At 39.7% G+C, this 16,563-nt stretch overlaps 1 protein-coding gene across 14 annotated transcripts in view; it reads left to right on the top strand.

Moving 5' to 3' along the window:
• The window catches only part of Robo1 (roundabout guidance receptor 1), a 1,040,826-nt gene that overhangs the window by 497,004 nt on the left and 527,259 nt on the right, over nucleotides 1–16,563 (top strand). The window lies entirely within an intron of this gene.

Below are 16,563 nucleotides of genomic sequence, written 5' to 3' on the forward strand. Positions count from 1 at the left end.
GGGAGGTACAAAAGAATGTTTTATAGCCATTTCTCTCCCCCCTTCTCCGTATTACCATCTACTTTACCATAGGGACACATAGAGGCTTTGTTAGAGATTCATTTCCGGTGGCTACTGCAGATATTCTCAAAGATCTACGCAGAGAATAAAAGAGTGAATGACCATCAGTTAACATAAAAGAGTGAATGACCATCAGTTAACACTGCCAACAAAAGTCAGACAATTATCTCATCAATTTCTCTTGTAAGCTATGCCAGGAACTTGAGCTTCATCGAAGTACTGATCACTGATGGAGGAAGGGATGGAGAAGGACATTGTGTCCTGGATATACCCAAAACCCAGGCTGGGGATGGGGCAGCACAGCAGTCGAAAGTGGAGCTTGCTTTGCTTAAAACAATGAAAGCAACTTAAAATTTGGTTTCTGGGTCAGGTTTTTTTTTTTTCTGAGGGTGGGGTGCTGTCATTTGTTTTGTTGTTGTTGTTTTGTTTTGTTTTTGTCTTTGCAACCATTACAATATAAAATCGAGCACACCGAAAGCATTTCCTCCTTCCAATCAATAAAATCACCATATGGGGTGATTTTGCCTTGTTCATGCAGGTATTAGAATCCTAAAGTAGAAATGACTCCCAAAATTCAAGATCGATCCATGTTACTAAGAAACCAAATGCCCAACACTTGTCGAAAAGTCGATTTGTTCATCCTGTTTACCCTAGTCAGACAGTGTGCTTCCAGTCTACTTTTGTGCCATACTCAATGTTAAAAATGAGTTTTAGAAATATCCCCAACTATAGCAACTTTATGATCCCTCATGATCTCAATTATCATGGCCGAATTTTTTCTTTAAAAATTTATGGATCTACCTTTTACATAAACTGTTTAATTTCAACTACATAACACATGGAAATAAACCATCATGTCAGGTAATTGTGGCTTCGATAAAAGTTTTTTTAAGTAGTCCAAAAATAAAATTTAAAAAAGTATCACAAAAAAAAAATAAAAAAAAAAATAAAAAAGTATCACGTGACCTAACACAGTATCATCTGGTCACTAATGATCTCAATAAGGGCAGACAATTAAAATTATGCAATATCTTATTTTCTTACCAAGTTATTATTTATTTGTTAAATAAATTATTCTATTTTTATCTTTACAAAAATGTAAGTCAACTGAATTCTAAGGACTGTTGGCCTTCCAGAACCATTCACAAAAGCAATTCAGTAGATCAAAATCCTCTACTTCTATCAATTTTTTTCACATATGTATTTACAGCACAGATTTAGCTAAATGATTCTACTTTTATAACACGAAACTTCTCATGTCGCGGGACCTTCTAACATTATTTCATGCGGCATTTCTAGCTTTGGAGAAGTCTTCCTTTCAACTCCACTTAAACCTGGTAACTGTCCCTGCTCCTTCGGTGGATGGCCCCTCTTTGTTTATTTGTTTACTTTTAGTGGGCTTTGAAATATCATTTCAGGGAAAAGCCCATCTGATGTCAGCTCTTCCTTTATTGAAGCTCCACAGAGTCAGCCGGAGATAAATGGAATTTTTTTTTCTTCAATCCAAGACTTAATTATGGTAATTAGTTTGTGCAATTTGTAAAGTTTGGCAGCCAATTCAGGTCCTAATATGCATAAGCCTCTTTTCTGTTACAAATTGAGTAGGTTTTAATCAGTTTTTAAAAGACAGTGTCTTACTCTGCCCGTGTGCCTTGCTCCCCGACTTCGAGATTGAACATTGTTTCCGACTCCGCTGCATCATTAGCAGGTTAGATATTTTTTAATATTCATGAAGCTTTCATCTTCACATTAATCCCCCAGCATCTGTGATTATGATGGGCACTTCAGGGATCTGTCTATTGTGAGCCTTTGGAGAATGAAAGGCCCCAGCAGTTCCTGGCAGTAAATTAACCCTCACAATGCCGCTTAGTGCCAAATGCCTTTGAAATGTTGCCTTCTGCTCTCTCCCTTTCTGTGTGGATTTCACACCAATGGTTGATTCCCTCAACAGAGCCATGGTTCACTTCATTCTGACAGCCATCTGGGACACTATGGTTTCCCCACACACACCCACACCCTTTTCATCGAACAGCATATCTTTCACTAGTTGTTTTTTTTTCCGTCCTTTCCCAAAATGGGCCTGTTAATCAGTTGAGTCTCGGTTACTAGTTCTCATTTCACAGCGTGGATATTTATGCACAGTGGGGAACTCATAGGCACATACACAATTGATTTTGTGATCGTGCCTGACCAAAATGATTTTATGAGTCTTCAATGAGTTCTTTTACCTGGGTTTCAAACATACTTCAAATGTTTACACATGAACTGCTCAATTCAATTCAACATTACTTTATTCATTATATTTAGTATTCTAAATAGAATACTGAACCTCATGGAGAGGAAATAGGGTGATATATATACTAATATATATACTAATATATACTATTTTATATATACTATTTATATAATATACTATATTTATAATATATACATATATTTTTATATATTGAGTTAACATCTTTTTCCAGGCTCTTTTGTCTTCAGGTAAATAAATGTGTCAATAGACAAACTGTCAAAATTCTAGAAAATAATCAGTCCACATTTTAGTAATGTCTTACTTTTGAACTTTGAAATTTGGAACTTTGAAATCCTTTTCGTTCATGCGATTAAACACAAGACCTCATTGCACAATAATGAAATTTACTTTTTGTCGCTTAGTATTGTGAAGAGAATCAAATTTCTAAAAGTAATTCAGGATACCATTTCCATAACAGTATCAATGCTTAAATAAAGTATTCTGTTAATGTATACCTTAAACAATAAGCACCAAGTTGTGAAGATTAAAAAAGAATATGTTACAAGGAAAATCCCAGGCAAAAGCCAGTAATATCCCATAGAAAACCAAGAAAGGCAAGAATAGCATACTCTCAAGTTAGTACAGAAATTCGCCTGACTCCTGTTCAATTTCATAAAGGCGAATAGCTTCACTAACAAGCCACTGTTTCTCAAATTTCTTAGCTTTATTTTCCTCTTAACGGTGCCCTTCAATGGGCATGAGACAGTGGCTATCAATGCTGGCCGGTTCTTATGTCCACTTGACAGGAGTTAGGATAATCTGGGAAGGTAGAATCTTAATTGAGAAAACACATCTCTGAAATTTGTCTACAGGCAAGCATGTAGAGCCATTTCTTGAGGCTTGGTATGGGAAGGCCCAGCTCACTGTGGGCAGTGGCACCCCTGAACTGGTGTTCCTGGGTTCTATAAGAACAAGGCTATAGGTAAGCCATGAAGACCAAGCCTGAAGGAAGCCATACCCTGCCCAGGCTCCTGCTTCAGTTTCTGCCCTGGTGTCTGCCAGGGAGGACTGTGATTTACAAGTATCAGCAAATACATCCTTCGCTAACCAAGTTGCTTTTGGTCATACTGTTTAATGCCACTAGTAGAAACCCTAAGGCACTATCTGTAGCCTTCGTTAGATGAGAGAGGAATTGAATTTTCTGCCCTAAATGGCAGAAATGGAAGGTGGTAGGGTAAATGCTATGATAGGAAGGTCTGCCCATTCTTTGTATTCCCAGTCCGTTGACATCATAAGGCGGCAGAAGATTATAAAAGATGCCTGATCTGAGTGTGATGTAAGAGACCATGCGTTTGTGTGCCAGAAGAAGTCACTGAAGTTGCCTGCAATATGTAAAGAGATGATACAGGTTAGCAAGGCCAGGTCAGCAATGATGTCTGAAGAAGTCGTTGTCGTTTGTGCTTTTTTACACAACAGACCCAATCTTACATTTTTATTGCTGTTGGCATGGTTTAAAAAAGAATTTAAGGTCCTGTTTTGTGGCATATGTAAGGAGACTGAGTCCTGTTAGGCCAGTCATTTTTAGTTTTTTATAGAAATAAAAACTTCCGAATTGAAAGCTGAAATGTTAGGGAACTAAAAATTCAAAATAATATAAAACCCCTCACTTAGTTTTTCAAGAGGAGGATCACTTATAGTTCCTCATAAACAGATTATTTTAATCTTATTCCTGGTTGAGAGGGATACATTCAAAGCGCATTCACCACCCACATCAGTAATAAGGGACACTGCAAGCTGATGCTTTGCAGAACATAAGGTTTAAATAGACTAATTAGAAGAATTTCCAAAAGATCCTAGAAAAAAAGATATTTTTAGGAGAATGACAAAATATATATTGCAATGTCCTTGGATGAAAGAAGATTGCCATTAAAATAGTATTCCTCGAATATCCCTAAGTCTACAAATTATTCTAAATGTATAATTGAAGGAGATTGCTGGTACAAATGACTTGGGTATCAAAGGCTATATTGGCTATCTCTTATTCTTTAGGAAGTTGAGCAAAACCAGTATTTTCCTTTTCAGTTTCTGACCTTAACTGGAGAAATTACCCTAATGCTGCTTCAATTGTGTACATTAGGAGCAAAATAATATTCACTGGGGAGCACTAGGGTGAGAGATTTGTGTGCTTCACAAAGGCATGTGGTTTGAACGCGCAATGGACCTTTCTTGACAATCTCATCACCTGCAAGACTTTACGCAGAGAGAAGTCCTTCGGGATTAGCTGTGGCTCTGTTCCACTTTTTTCACTGTTGTTTAGATAGAAACCAGAAGGAACCCTACCCTGGGGCAGCTTATGGATTAACCTCACCTTCACCTGGCTCGACTTGAAGATGGAGAAGAAAGAGGATAGCCAGAACTTAGCCAGGCCTCCCTGTGTTTATTATTTTGTAAGTTAGAAAGCACGTTTTCTCAAAGGAGAGACGGGCAGTTCTTACAGTGTGCATTCATCACTATGGCATTTCATCTGCGGCGTAGAAAAGTTCAGAAAGTAATGAAAAGAGAGCCTTTTGTCCACAGCATTCTTAATATTAATGACAGTCTTCATTAACTATTGTGGCTTAATGCCAGTCTGTCACATGGGGATACTTGATAATCTCTCCAGTCATCTGGGTAAATTTCTATTATGTGTCTTACGGGTAATTTTTCCAATTATGACAATAACTAGAAATCCTTGGTAAGATTCCGGTATTTTAAGTAGTGTGAATTCCGATGTGTAATGTGTGACAGAGATAAATTCTGGAGAATTTTTCGTCAGTATGGTAAAAAAAAGATAATATGGATAAATTATGTAATATGATTCGGGTAGGGGAATTTGTGTAAATCAAAACTCAGTTTTGGATTACCAAAACTCAGTGCCCCATTCTTGCCACTTCAGTCTCCATGAAGCCAGGTGACCAGTGCTTAGATGATTTGATGGCTGTCTTCTGTTTTCCTTGACACTTCTCACTCCTACAATATTTCTTCCCTCTCTTCCACCAGGGTCCCAATCTCCAAAGGAAAGGATCCAAGAGAGACCTCCAATTTAGATTGTCTGTGTCTATCTCTATCATTTGTCTGTCTGTCTGTCTGTCTTCTATCTATCTATCTATCTATCTATCTATCTATCTATCTATCTAATCTATCCATCTATCTTTCCATAACATCTGGCTGTAGGTTTTTGCATCTATTCCTATCAACTGCAAGGCAATCATCTGTCAATATGTCAGAAAATCATTGGGAATTATATCACTAGTTTTGTTGTTGTTGTTTTGGGTTTTTTGTTTTTGTTTTGTTTTTTGCCAGTCATGTTTGGTTCTGCCCTAGGTCTCTGGATATCCAGTCTGTTTCCTGCCCATCTGGGATGTGTGGGCATGGGCCTCAAGTTAAACCAAACATTGGTTGTCCACTCACACAAGTTCTCTGCCACCATTGCCCCAGCACATAATACAGGCAGGAGAGATTATAGGTTGAAGTTTTTTGGCACAAGAGACTAGAAACCTGGGGTAAAGGCTCCATGCCAACACTGGCTTGACACTTCTATGGTCACAGAGTCCTGTGGATCTTATAGTCAGCAATGGAGTCTTGCTGCCAGATGTTTTGGACAATAGCCCTTTGTGCTAGCATCATCCTGGGTTGTTTGGGGATCTATATGGTAACCCCTCATCCACGACTCAACTGAATTTATCCCCAACCTACCACTAGCCTTTCTGGTACAACAGATGACCAGCTCAGACAACCTAGATTACTGTCAACCAAAGAATGGATAAAGGAAATGTTAGTTTAAACAACGGAGTATTATTCGGTTGTTTAAAAAAAGACATAAAATTTGTTGAAATTTGCAGGCAAAGGGATGCAATTAGAAAAAATCAAATAATATATTATATTATTATATATACAAATAACATATATAATACCTTCTAAAATGAATGGAGAAATACCTAATAGGGAAAGACTGGCCACTAAAGCATGAAGCACTGAATTTGAATCACTAGACCCATGTACAACTGAGCACACATATGTTATCCCAGTGCTCTTACAGTGAGATAGGAGGCAGAAACAAGTGAATCCTTGGAAGCTGATGAGACAGCTTCTTGGCATTTACAGTGACAAACAACAGAGGGATGCCATCTCAAATGAGACAGTGAAGAGCAATACATCAGGTTGTCCTCTGACCTCCACACACGTCCTGACAATGTACACACACACACACACACACACACACACACACACACACACACCGCATACACATAAACACACATATGTACACATATTATACATATAAACACACACACACACACACACACACACACACACAAGTCTTAGAATCAGTGAAAAGCAATTTTGTAAGTAGAGAGGAAAATAGAAAGTATTTCAAATTAGAAGAACAAGTGTGATAGCAAAAGAAAAAATTAATTATGACACATATCAGACATGGTAAGCATTTCAACGTAATGAGCAACACAATTCAACAGGTAGATCTTAGTAGCTTGAAAGTCAGTTTAAGATAGAAAATTTAAAAAAGTGAATCCGATGTTTGTAACTGGCAAAGATGCATTTCTGTACTTCTGTTTGAATACACATCTTTACAAAGTTACTGGGACAGCTCCAAACTAACAAAATGAAGACAACATGTAACAATTCTGCCTTCTCTTTGCTAAGCATAGTCCTTCCTTCGGGGAACTTGCAAAATGACTCCTTTCCAGGAACACTGTGCTCACGGAGATCATTAAGTGCAGAAAATTGAGGAGATTTTTGAAGGTTTTTTTAGAGATTTAGTTAATGCAAGAAAGATGTTTTACTTTTAGCAATGGAAGGTGATTTTTTTCTTTTTGTTTGTTATTTGCTTGGATATTTTGGTTATCTATAATAAATTTGTAGTAATTGACCTTGATCAAAGCTCTTAGAAACAAATGCAGCATCAAACCTGGTTTAAAACAATATGGTTGTAACTAATAAACTCAGAATTTTTTAACCCTCCGGGTCTTATTCATTAGAGTTGATTCTGAAGAGATTACTCAAATTTAAACAATCCAGGAAAACGGAGTAGAATCCTATTTATTTGTTAAGGTCTCCTTTATGCTCACATTTCCATGTTTTGTATTATTATTGTTACTATTAATAATAATTTATTTATTTATTTACACTGCAAATGCTGCCCCCCTCGCAGTCCCCCTCACAGAGTTCTTCCCGTATTCCCTTCCCCTTCACTGCTGAGAGGGTGCACTCTGTGGGCATTCTCCCTCCCTGGGGCATCAAGTTTTTATAGGATTAGGCACATCCTCTCTCACTGAGGCCAGACAAGGCAGTGCTCTGCTAAATGTGTGCTGGGGGCCTCAGACCAGCCCGGGCATGCTCTTTGGTTGGTGGTTATTCTCTGAAAGCTCCCAGGGTGAGGCTGTTGGTTTTCCTATTGGGTTGCCATTCCCTTCAGCTCCTTCAATTCTTCCACTAATTCTTCTGTAGGGGTCCCGACCTCAGTCCAGTGGCTGGCTGTGAGTATCTCCATCTGTCTCAGCTTCTGGGTTGAGCCTCTCAGAGGACAGCTGTACTAGGCTTTAGTCTGCAAGTACAACACAGCATCAGTAATAGTGTCAGGATTTAGTGTCCACCCATGGGATGGATCCCACTTTGGGCAGGCCACTGGTCAGCCACTCATTCAGTCTCTGCTCCATTTTTGTCCCTGCATTTCTTTTAAATAGGAACGATTTTGAGTTGAAAATGTTGGAGGTGGGTTAGCGTCCCCATCCCTCCGCTGGGGGTCCTGTTTAACTACTGGAGGTGGTGTCTTAAGGTTCCATATCCCCTGGCTAAGGTCACCCACATTGAGTCCTGGGAGCCTACCCCATCCCAGGTCTCTGGGACTTTCTAGAAGTTCCCCCACCTCATCCCATCCCCTCCTGCCAAATCCCAGAAGCTGCATATTTCTATTCATTCTCCTGCATTCTGGGATTCTCTCCTGTCTCTCCCTATACCTAATCCTGCCCCTTTTCCCCTCCCTTTTCCCTCTCCCATCCAGGTCTCTTCCCTCCCCCTCTCTCCCATTCTTATTTTGTTTCCCCATTCTCAATTGGGCCTTCCTTCTTAAGTAACTTCAGGGTCTATGGAACTGACTGGAAGCCAAAATATATACATGGAGGACTTTACCCTCATTTTAAAACTTTCCCTTTCTTTGACCCTTGGTTCTAGACTTGTTTAAGAGACATTAATTCCTGAGAAGAAAGGAGCTATTAAATTCACTGTTAATCATAACCTCTGTGGTCTAACAAGGTATCATTTTCTACCTCTAAAATAGACTTGGAAATATCAATCATTTGCACGTCACTTGAGAGCTTAGACACTGAAAGGAAATTGAAAATAGTGTGTGCTATGAAGAGAATAGGATAGCAACTTTAAATTTATATACGAGGTCTTATGAACATTCAGAACCTCTCCTAGCTAGAATGAGAAATATTGAAAGATTCCCAGTCTCAGAAGTAGATAGCTGGCTGTTGGCTGTAACAGGTAGCTGCTGGGGAGCTGCTTTCCACAGTTGGATCAATCGAGACAAGGCCTGACCGCCTGTTGCTAAACTGAACTGGAAACATGTAAAAATCCTGATAAATAGCAACCTGAGTAATAGCCTATGGCTTCTGACAGCATTCTCATGTTAAACAAAATGTGTGTTATCTGATGGGCCCTAATAATGATTTTATCATTATTAGGTCAATGGGACTCTGGGATAAAAGCTTGGAGTTTTCTTGTCTCTCTACTCCTGATTGGCATAATGACCCTGGACTTCCATATGGTGGGAATGTTTTACCAAAGAGCAGAGAGACAGTTACAACTCAGACTCAGCCACACTATTTCCTGTTGGTAGAAGAGTGCGTGCTCTAGTGCTCTCTCTTCTCTCTTCTCTTCTACATGTTCCCATCATGTCCATGCCTCTCCTACTCCTCCCATAACTGTGTCTGTGTGTGTGTCTGTGTGTGTGTGTGTCTGTATCTGTGTGTGTGTCTCTGTGTGTGTGTCTGTGTGTATGTGTGTGTGTATGTGTGTGTCTGTGTGTGTGTGTGTATGTGTGTTACTGAGTTTATTTAGTATTCCTCTTTTAGGTATGTGTTTTGGACTAACAAACAGGGATCAGACAACTTAACAGAAAGCTCTTACCTAGAAAATTCTGATTCTGAATCTTTCAATTTGAGTACATAACCTGAAGTAAGCATCAGAGCTAGAACAGTGGAAAGGGACCATGGAATGAGAGGAAGGAGGTCTGTGGAGGAAGATCATAGGACAGATGTGCTGTGATGGGAAAGAGGAAAAATGTGGTGAGGGACTCACTGGAAAGTGGGGGATAATATAAAGGGGGGGAAGAAAGATAGAATTCTACTCCAACAGGTTATTATGTTGTTTTAAAAAAATTCATACGTCCCGTGGGGGAGGGCCCAGGAGCGGCAGGACTTCTGCGCCTGAGACACCGCCGGATCCTGAAAGAAACAGACCGGATAAACAGTTCTCTGCACCCAAATCCCGTGGGAGGGAGAGCTAAACCTTCAGAGAGGCAGACAAGCCTGGGAAACCAGAAGAGACTGCTCCCTGCACACACATCTCGGGCGCCAGAGGAAAAAGCCAAAGACCATCTGGAACCCTGGTGCACTGAAGCTCCCGGAAGGGGCGGCACAGGTCTTCCTGGTTGCTGCCGCTGCAGAGAGCCCCTGGGCAGCACCCCACGAGCGAACCTGAGCCTCGGGACCACAGGTAAGACCAAATTTTCTGCTGCAAGAAAGCTGCCTGGTGAACTCAAGACACAGGCCCACAGGAACAGCTGAAGACCTGTAGAGAGGAAAAACTACACGCCCGAAAGCAGAACACACTGTCCCCATAACTGACTGAAAGAGAGGAAAACAGGTCTACAGCACTCCTGACACACAGGCTTATAGGTCAGTCTAGCCACTGTCAGAAATAGCAGAACAAAGTAACACTAGAGATAATCTGATGGCGAGAGGCAAGCGCAGGAACCCAAGCAACAGAAACCAAGACTGCATGCCATCATCGGAGCCCAATTCTCCCACCAAAACAAACATGGAATATCCAAACACACCAGAAAAGCAAGATCTAGTTTCAAAATCATATTTGATCATGATGCTGGAGGACTTCAAGAAAGACATGAACACACTTAGGGAAACACAGGAAATCATTAATAAACAAGTAGAAGCCTACAAAGAGGAATGGCAAAAATCCCTGAAAGAATTCCAGGACAACACAATCAAACAGATGAAGGAATTAAAAATGGAAATAGAAGCAATCAAGAAAGAGCACATGGAAACAACCCTGGATATAGAAAACCAAAAGAAGAGACAAGGAGCTGTAGATACAAGCTTCACCAACAGAATAAAAGAGATGGAAGAGAGAATCTCAGGAGCAGAAGATTCCATAGAAATCATTGACTCAACTGTCAAAGATAATGTAAAGCAGAAAAAGCTACTGGTCCAAAACATACAGGAAATCCAGGACTCAATGAGAAGATCAAACCTAAGGATAATAGGTATAGAAGAGAGTGAAGACTCCCAGCTCAAAGGACCAGTAAATATCTTCAACAAAATCATAGAAGAAAACTTCCCTAACCTAAAAAAAGAGATACCCATAGGCATACAAGAAGCCTACAGAACTCCAAATAGATTGGACCAGAAAAGAAACACCTCCCGTCACATAATTGTCAAAACACCAAACGCACAAAATAAAGAAAGAATATTAAAAGCAGTAAGGGAAAAAGGTCAAGTAACATATAAAGGGAGACCTATCAGAATCACACCAGACTTCTCGCCAGAAACTATGAAGGCCAGAAGATCCTGGACTGATGTCATACAGACCCTAAGAGAACAAAAATGCCAGCCCAGGTTACTGTATCCAGCAAAACTCTCAATTAACATAGATGGAGAAACCAAGATATTCCATGACAAAACCAAATTTACACAATATCTTTCTACAAATCCAGCACTACAAAGGATAATAAATGGTAAAGCCCAACATAAGGAGGCAAGCTATACTCTAGAAGAAGCAAGAAACTAATCGTCTTGGCAACAAAACAAAGAGAATGAAAGCACACAAACATAACCTCACATCCAAATATGAATATAAAGGGAAACAATAATCACTATTCCTTAATATCTCTCAATATCAATGGCCTCAACTCCCCAATAAAAAGACATAGATTAACAAACTGGATACGCAACGAGGACCCTGCATTCTGCTGCCTACAGGAAACACACCTCAGAGACAAAGACAGACACTACCTCAGAGTGAAAGGCTGGAAAACAACTTTCCAAGCAAATGGTCAGAAGAAGCAAGCTGGAGTAGCCATTCTAATATCAAATAAAATCAATTTCCAACTAAAAGTCATCAAAAAAGATAAGGAAGGACACTTCATATTCATCAAAGGAAAAATCCACCAAGATGAACTCTCAATCCTAAATATCTATGCCCCAAATACAAGGGCACCTACATACGTAAAAGAAACCTTACTAAAGCTCAAAACACACATTGCACCTCACACAATAATAGTGGGAGATTTTAACACCCCACTCTCATCAATGGACAGATCATGGAAACAGAAATTAAACAGTGATGTCGACAGACTAAGAGAAGTCATGAGCCAAATGGACTTAACGGATATTTATAGAACATTCTATCCTAAAGCAAAAGGATATACCTTCTTCTCAGCTCCTCATGGTACTTTCTCCAAAATTGACCATATAATTGGTCAAAAAACGGGCCTCAACAGCTACAAAAAGATAGAAATAATCCCATGCGTGCTATCGGACCACCACGGCCTAAAACTGGTCTTCAATAACAATAAGGGAAGAATGCCCACATATACGTGGAAATTGAACAATGCTCTACTCAATGATAACCTGGTCAAGGAAGAAATAAAGAAAGAAATTAAAAACTTTTTAGAATTTAATGAAAATGAAGATACAACATACTCAAACTTATGGGACACAATGAAAGCTGTGCTAAGAGGAAAACTCATAGCGTTGAGTGCCTGCAGAAAGAAACAGGAAAGAGCATATGTCAGCAGCTTCACAGCACACCTAAAAGCTCTAGAACAAAAAGAAGCAAATACACCCAGGAGGAGTAGAAGGCAGGAAATAATCAAACTCAGAGCTGAAATCAACCAAGTAGAAACAAAAAGGACCATAGAAAGAATCAACAGGACCAAAAGTTGGTTCTTTGAGAAAATCAACAAGATAGATAAACCCTTAGCCAGACTAACGAGAGGACACAGAGAGTGCGTCCAAATTAACAAAATCAGAAATGAAAAGGGAGACATAACCACAGATTCAGAGGAAATTCAAAAAATCATCAGATCTTACTATAAAAACCTATATTCAACAAAATTTGAAAATCTTCAGGAAATGGACAATTTCCTAGACAGATACCAGGTATCAAAGTTAAATCAGGAACAGATAAACCAGTTAAACAACCCCATAACTCCTAAGGAAATAGAAGCAGTCATTAAAGGTCTCCCAACCAAAAAGAGCCCAGGTCCAGATGGGTTTAGTGCAGAATTCTATCAGACCTTCATAGAAGACCTCATACCAATATTATCCAAACTATTCCACAAAATTGAAACAGATGGAGCCCTACCGAATTCCTTCTACGAAGCTACAATTACTCTTATACCTAAACCACACAAAGACACAACAAAGAAAGAGAACTTCAGACCAATTTCCCTTATGAATATCGACGCAAAAATACTCAATAAAATTCTGGCAAACCGAATTCAAGAGCACATCAAAACAATCATCCACCATGATCAAGTAGGCTTCATCCCAGGCATGCAGGGATGGTTTAATATACGGAAAACCATCAACGTGATCCATTATATAAACAAACTGAAAGAACAGAACCACATGATCATTTCATTAGATGCTGAGAAAGCATTTGACAAAATTCAACACCCCTTCATGATAAAAGTCCTGGAAAGAATAGGAATTCAAGGCCCATACCTAAACATAGTAAAAGCCATATACAGCAAACCAGTTGCTAACATTAATCTAAATGGAGAGAAACTTGAAGCAATCCCACTAAAATCAGGGACTAGACAAGGCTGCCCACTCTCTCCCTACTTATTCAATATAGTTCTTGAAGTTCTAGCCAGAGCAATCAGACAACAAAAGGAGATCAAAGGGATACAGATCGGAAAAGAAGAGGTCAAAATATCACTATTTGCAGATGATATGATAGTATATTTAAGTGATCCCAAAAGTTCCACCAGAGAACTACTAAAGCTGATAAACAACTTCAGCAAAGTGGCTGGGTATAAAATTAACTCAAATAAATCAGTTGCCTTCCTCTATACAAAAGAGAAACAAGCCGAGAAAGAAATTAGGGAAACGACACCCTTCATAATAGACCCAAATAATATAAAGTACCTCGGTGTGACTTTAACCAAGCAAGTAAAAGATCTGTACAATAAGAACTTCAAGACACTGAAGAAAGAAATTGAAGAAGACCTCAGAAGATGGAAAGATCTCCCATGCTCATGGATTGGCAGGATTAATATAGTAAAAATGGCCATTTTACCAAAAGCAATCTACAGATTCAATGCAATCCCCATCAAAATACCAATCCAATTCTTCAAAGAGTTAGACAGAACAATTTGCAAATTCATCTGGAATAACAAAAAACCCAGGATAGCTAAAGCTATCCTCAACAATAAAAGGACTTCAGGGGGAATCACTATCCCTGAACTCAAGCAGTATTACAGAGCAATAGTGATAAAAACTGCATGGTATTGGTACAGAGACAGACAGATAGACCAATGGAATAGAATTGAAGACCCAGAAATGAACCCACACACCTATGGTCACTTGATTTTTGACAAAGGAGCCAAAACCATCCAATGGAAAAAAGATAGCATTTTCAGCAAATGGTGCTGGTTCAACTGGAGGGCAACATGTAGAAGAATGCAGATCGATCCATCCTTATCACCCTGTACAAAGCTTAAGTCCAAGTGGATCAAGGACCTCCACATCAAACCAGACACACTCAAACTAATAGAAGAAAAACTAGGGAAGCATCTGGAACACATGGGCACTGGAAAAAATTTCCTGAACAAAACACCAATGGCTTATGCTCTAAGATCAAGAATTGACAAATGGGATCTCATAAAACTGCAAAGCTTCTGTAAGGCAAAGGACACTGTGGTTAGGACAAAACGGCAACCAACAGATTGGGAAAAGATCTTTACCAACCCTACAACAGATAGAGGCCTTATATCCAAAATATACAAAGAACTCAAGAAGTTAGACCGCAGGGAAACAAATAACCCTATTAAAAAATGGGGTTCAGAGCTAAACAAAGAATTCACAGCTGAGGAATGCCGAATGGCTGAGAAACACCTAAAGAAATGTTCAACATCTTTAGTCATAAGGGAAATGCAAATCAAAACAACCCTGAGATTTCACCTCACACCAGTGCGATTGCCTAAGATCAAAAACTCAGGTGACAGCAGATGCTGGCGAGGATGTGGAGAAAGAGGAACACTCCTCCATTGTTGGTGGGATTGCAGACTGGTAAAACCATTCTGGAAATCAGTCTGGAGGTTCCTCAGAAAATTGGACATTGAACTGCCTGAGGATCCAGCTATACCTCTCTTGGGCATATACCCAAAAGATGCCTCAACATATAAAAGAGACACGTGCTCCACTATGTTCATCGCAGCCTTATTTATAATAGCCAGAAAATGGAAAGAACCCAGATGCCCTTCAACAGAGGAATGGATACAGAAAATGTGGTATATCTACACAATGGAATATTACTCAGCTATCAAAAACAACGAGTTTATGAAATTCGTAGGCAAATGGTTGGAACTGGAAAATATCATCCTGAGTGAACTAACCCAATCACAGAAAGACATACATGGTATGCACTCATTGATAAGTGGCTATTAGCCCAAATGCTTGAATTACCCTAGATCCCTAGAACAAACGAAACTCAAGACAGATGATCAAAATGTGAATGCTTCACTCCTTCTTTAAATGAGGAACAAGAATACCCTTGGCAGGGAAGGGAGAGGCAAAGATTAAAACAGAGACTGAAGGAACACCCATTCAGAGCCTGTCCCACATTTGGCCCATACATATACAGCCACCCAATTGGACTAGATGGATGAAGCAAAGAAGTGCAGACCGACAGGAGCCGGATGTAGATCGCTCCTGAGAGACACAGCCAGAATACAGCAAATACAGAGGCGAATGCCAGCAGCAAACCACTGAACTGAGAATAGGTCCCCTATTGAAGGAATCAGAGAAAGAACTGGAAGAGCTTGAAGGGGCTCGAGACCCCAAAAGTACAACAATGCCAAGCAACCAGAGCTTCCAGGGACTAAGCCACTACCTAAAGACTATACATGGACTGACCCTGGACTCTGACCCCATAGGTAGCAATGAATATACTAGTAAGAGCACCAGTGGAAGGGGAAGCCCTGGGTCCTGCTAAGACTGAACCCCCAGTGAACTAGTCTATGGGGGGAGGGCGGCAATGGTGGGAGGGTTGGGAGGGGAACACCCATAAGGAAGGGGAGGGGGGAGGGGGATGTTTGCCCGGAAACCGGGAAAGGGAATAACACTCGAAATGTATATAAGAAATACTCAAGTTAATAAAAAAAAAAAGAAATTTGTAACAAAAAAAAATTCATACATGAATGCTTTATATCTTTCTACATTTAATTATAAGTATTTATGTCTAATCACATTCTCGTTTTCCTCTATTTCAATTCTTACTGTGGAGAGTATGAGGAGCACGATAGAAAGACAGGATGTTTAAAAGAGCCACAAGGAAACTTGCTTGAAAATACATATAATGGGTGTGTTTGTGCATGTGTGTACAGATTTATGTGTATGTGTACATGTGTATGTATATTGATGTATGTGCATGTGTGTGTTCATGTTTGTGTGTGTGCATGTACATGCATGTGCATGTACGTGTGTGTGTATGTATGTGTGTGTGTGTCTGTGTGTGTGAGCGCGCGCGTGTGCATGTTCCTGGTTTGAATGATGTCATGCCACACCATGTGACAATACTGCCCCAAGAGGCATAGACTACCTATAAAAACCCCAATGCCAAGCGTGGAGAAACTCCCTTGGAGCTGGTGAGACAGGGAAACAAGGAAACTCCCAAAATGATACAGGATATTTACATTGTTCCTGGTTGCTTTCTATTCACTTATTTAAGAAGTTAAAAGTCAG

This window comes from Rattus norvegicus, chromosome 11 (assembly GCF_036323735.1).
Source record: "Rattus norvegicus strain BN/NHsdMcwi chromosome 11, GRCr8, whole genome shotgun sequence".
Taxonomy (NCBI): domain Eukaryota; kingdom Metazoa; phylum Chordata; class Mammalia; order Rodentia; family Muridae; genus Rattus; species Rattus norvegicus.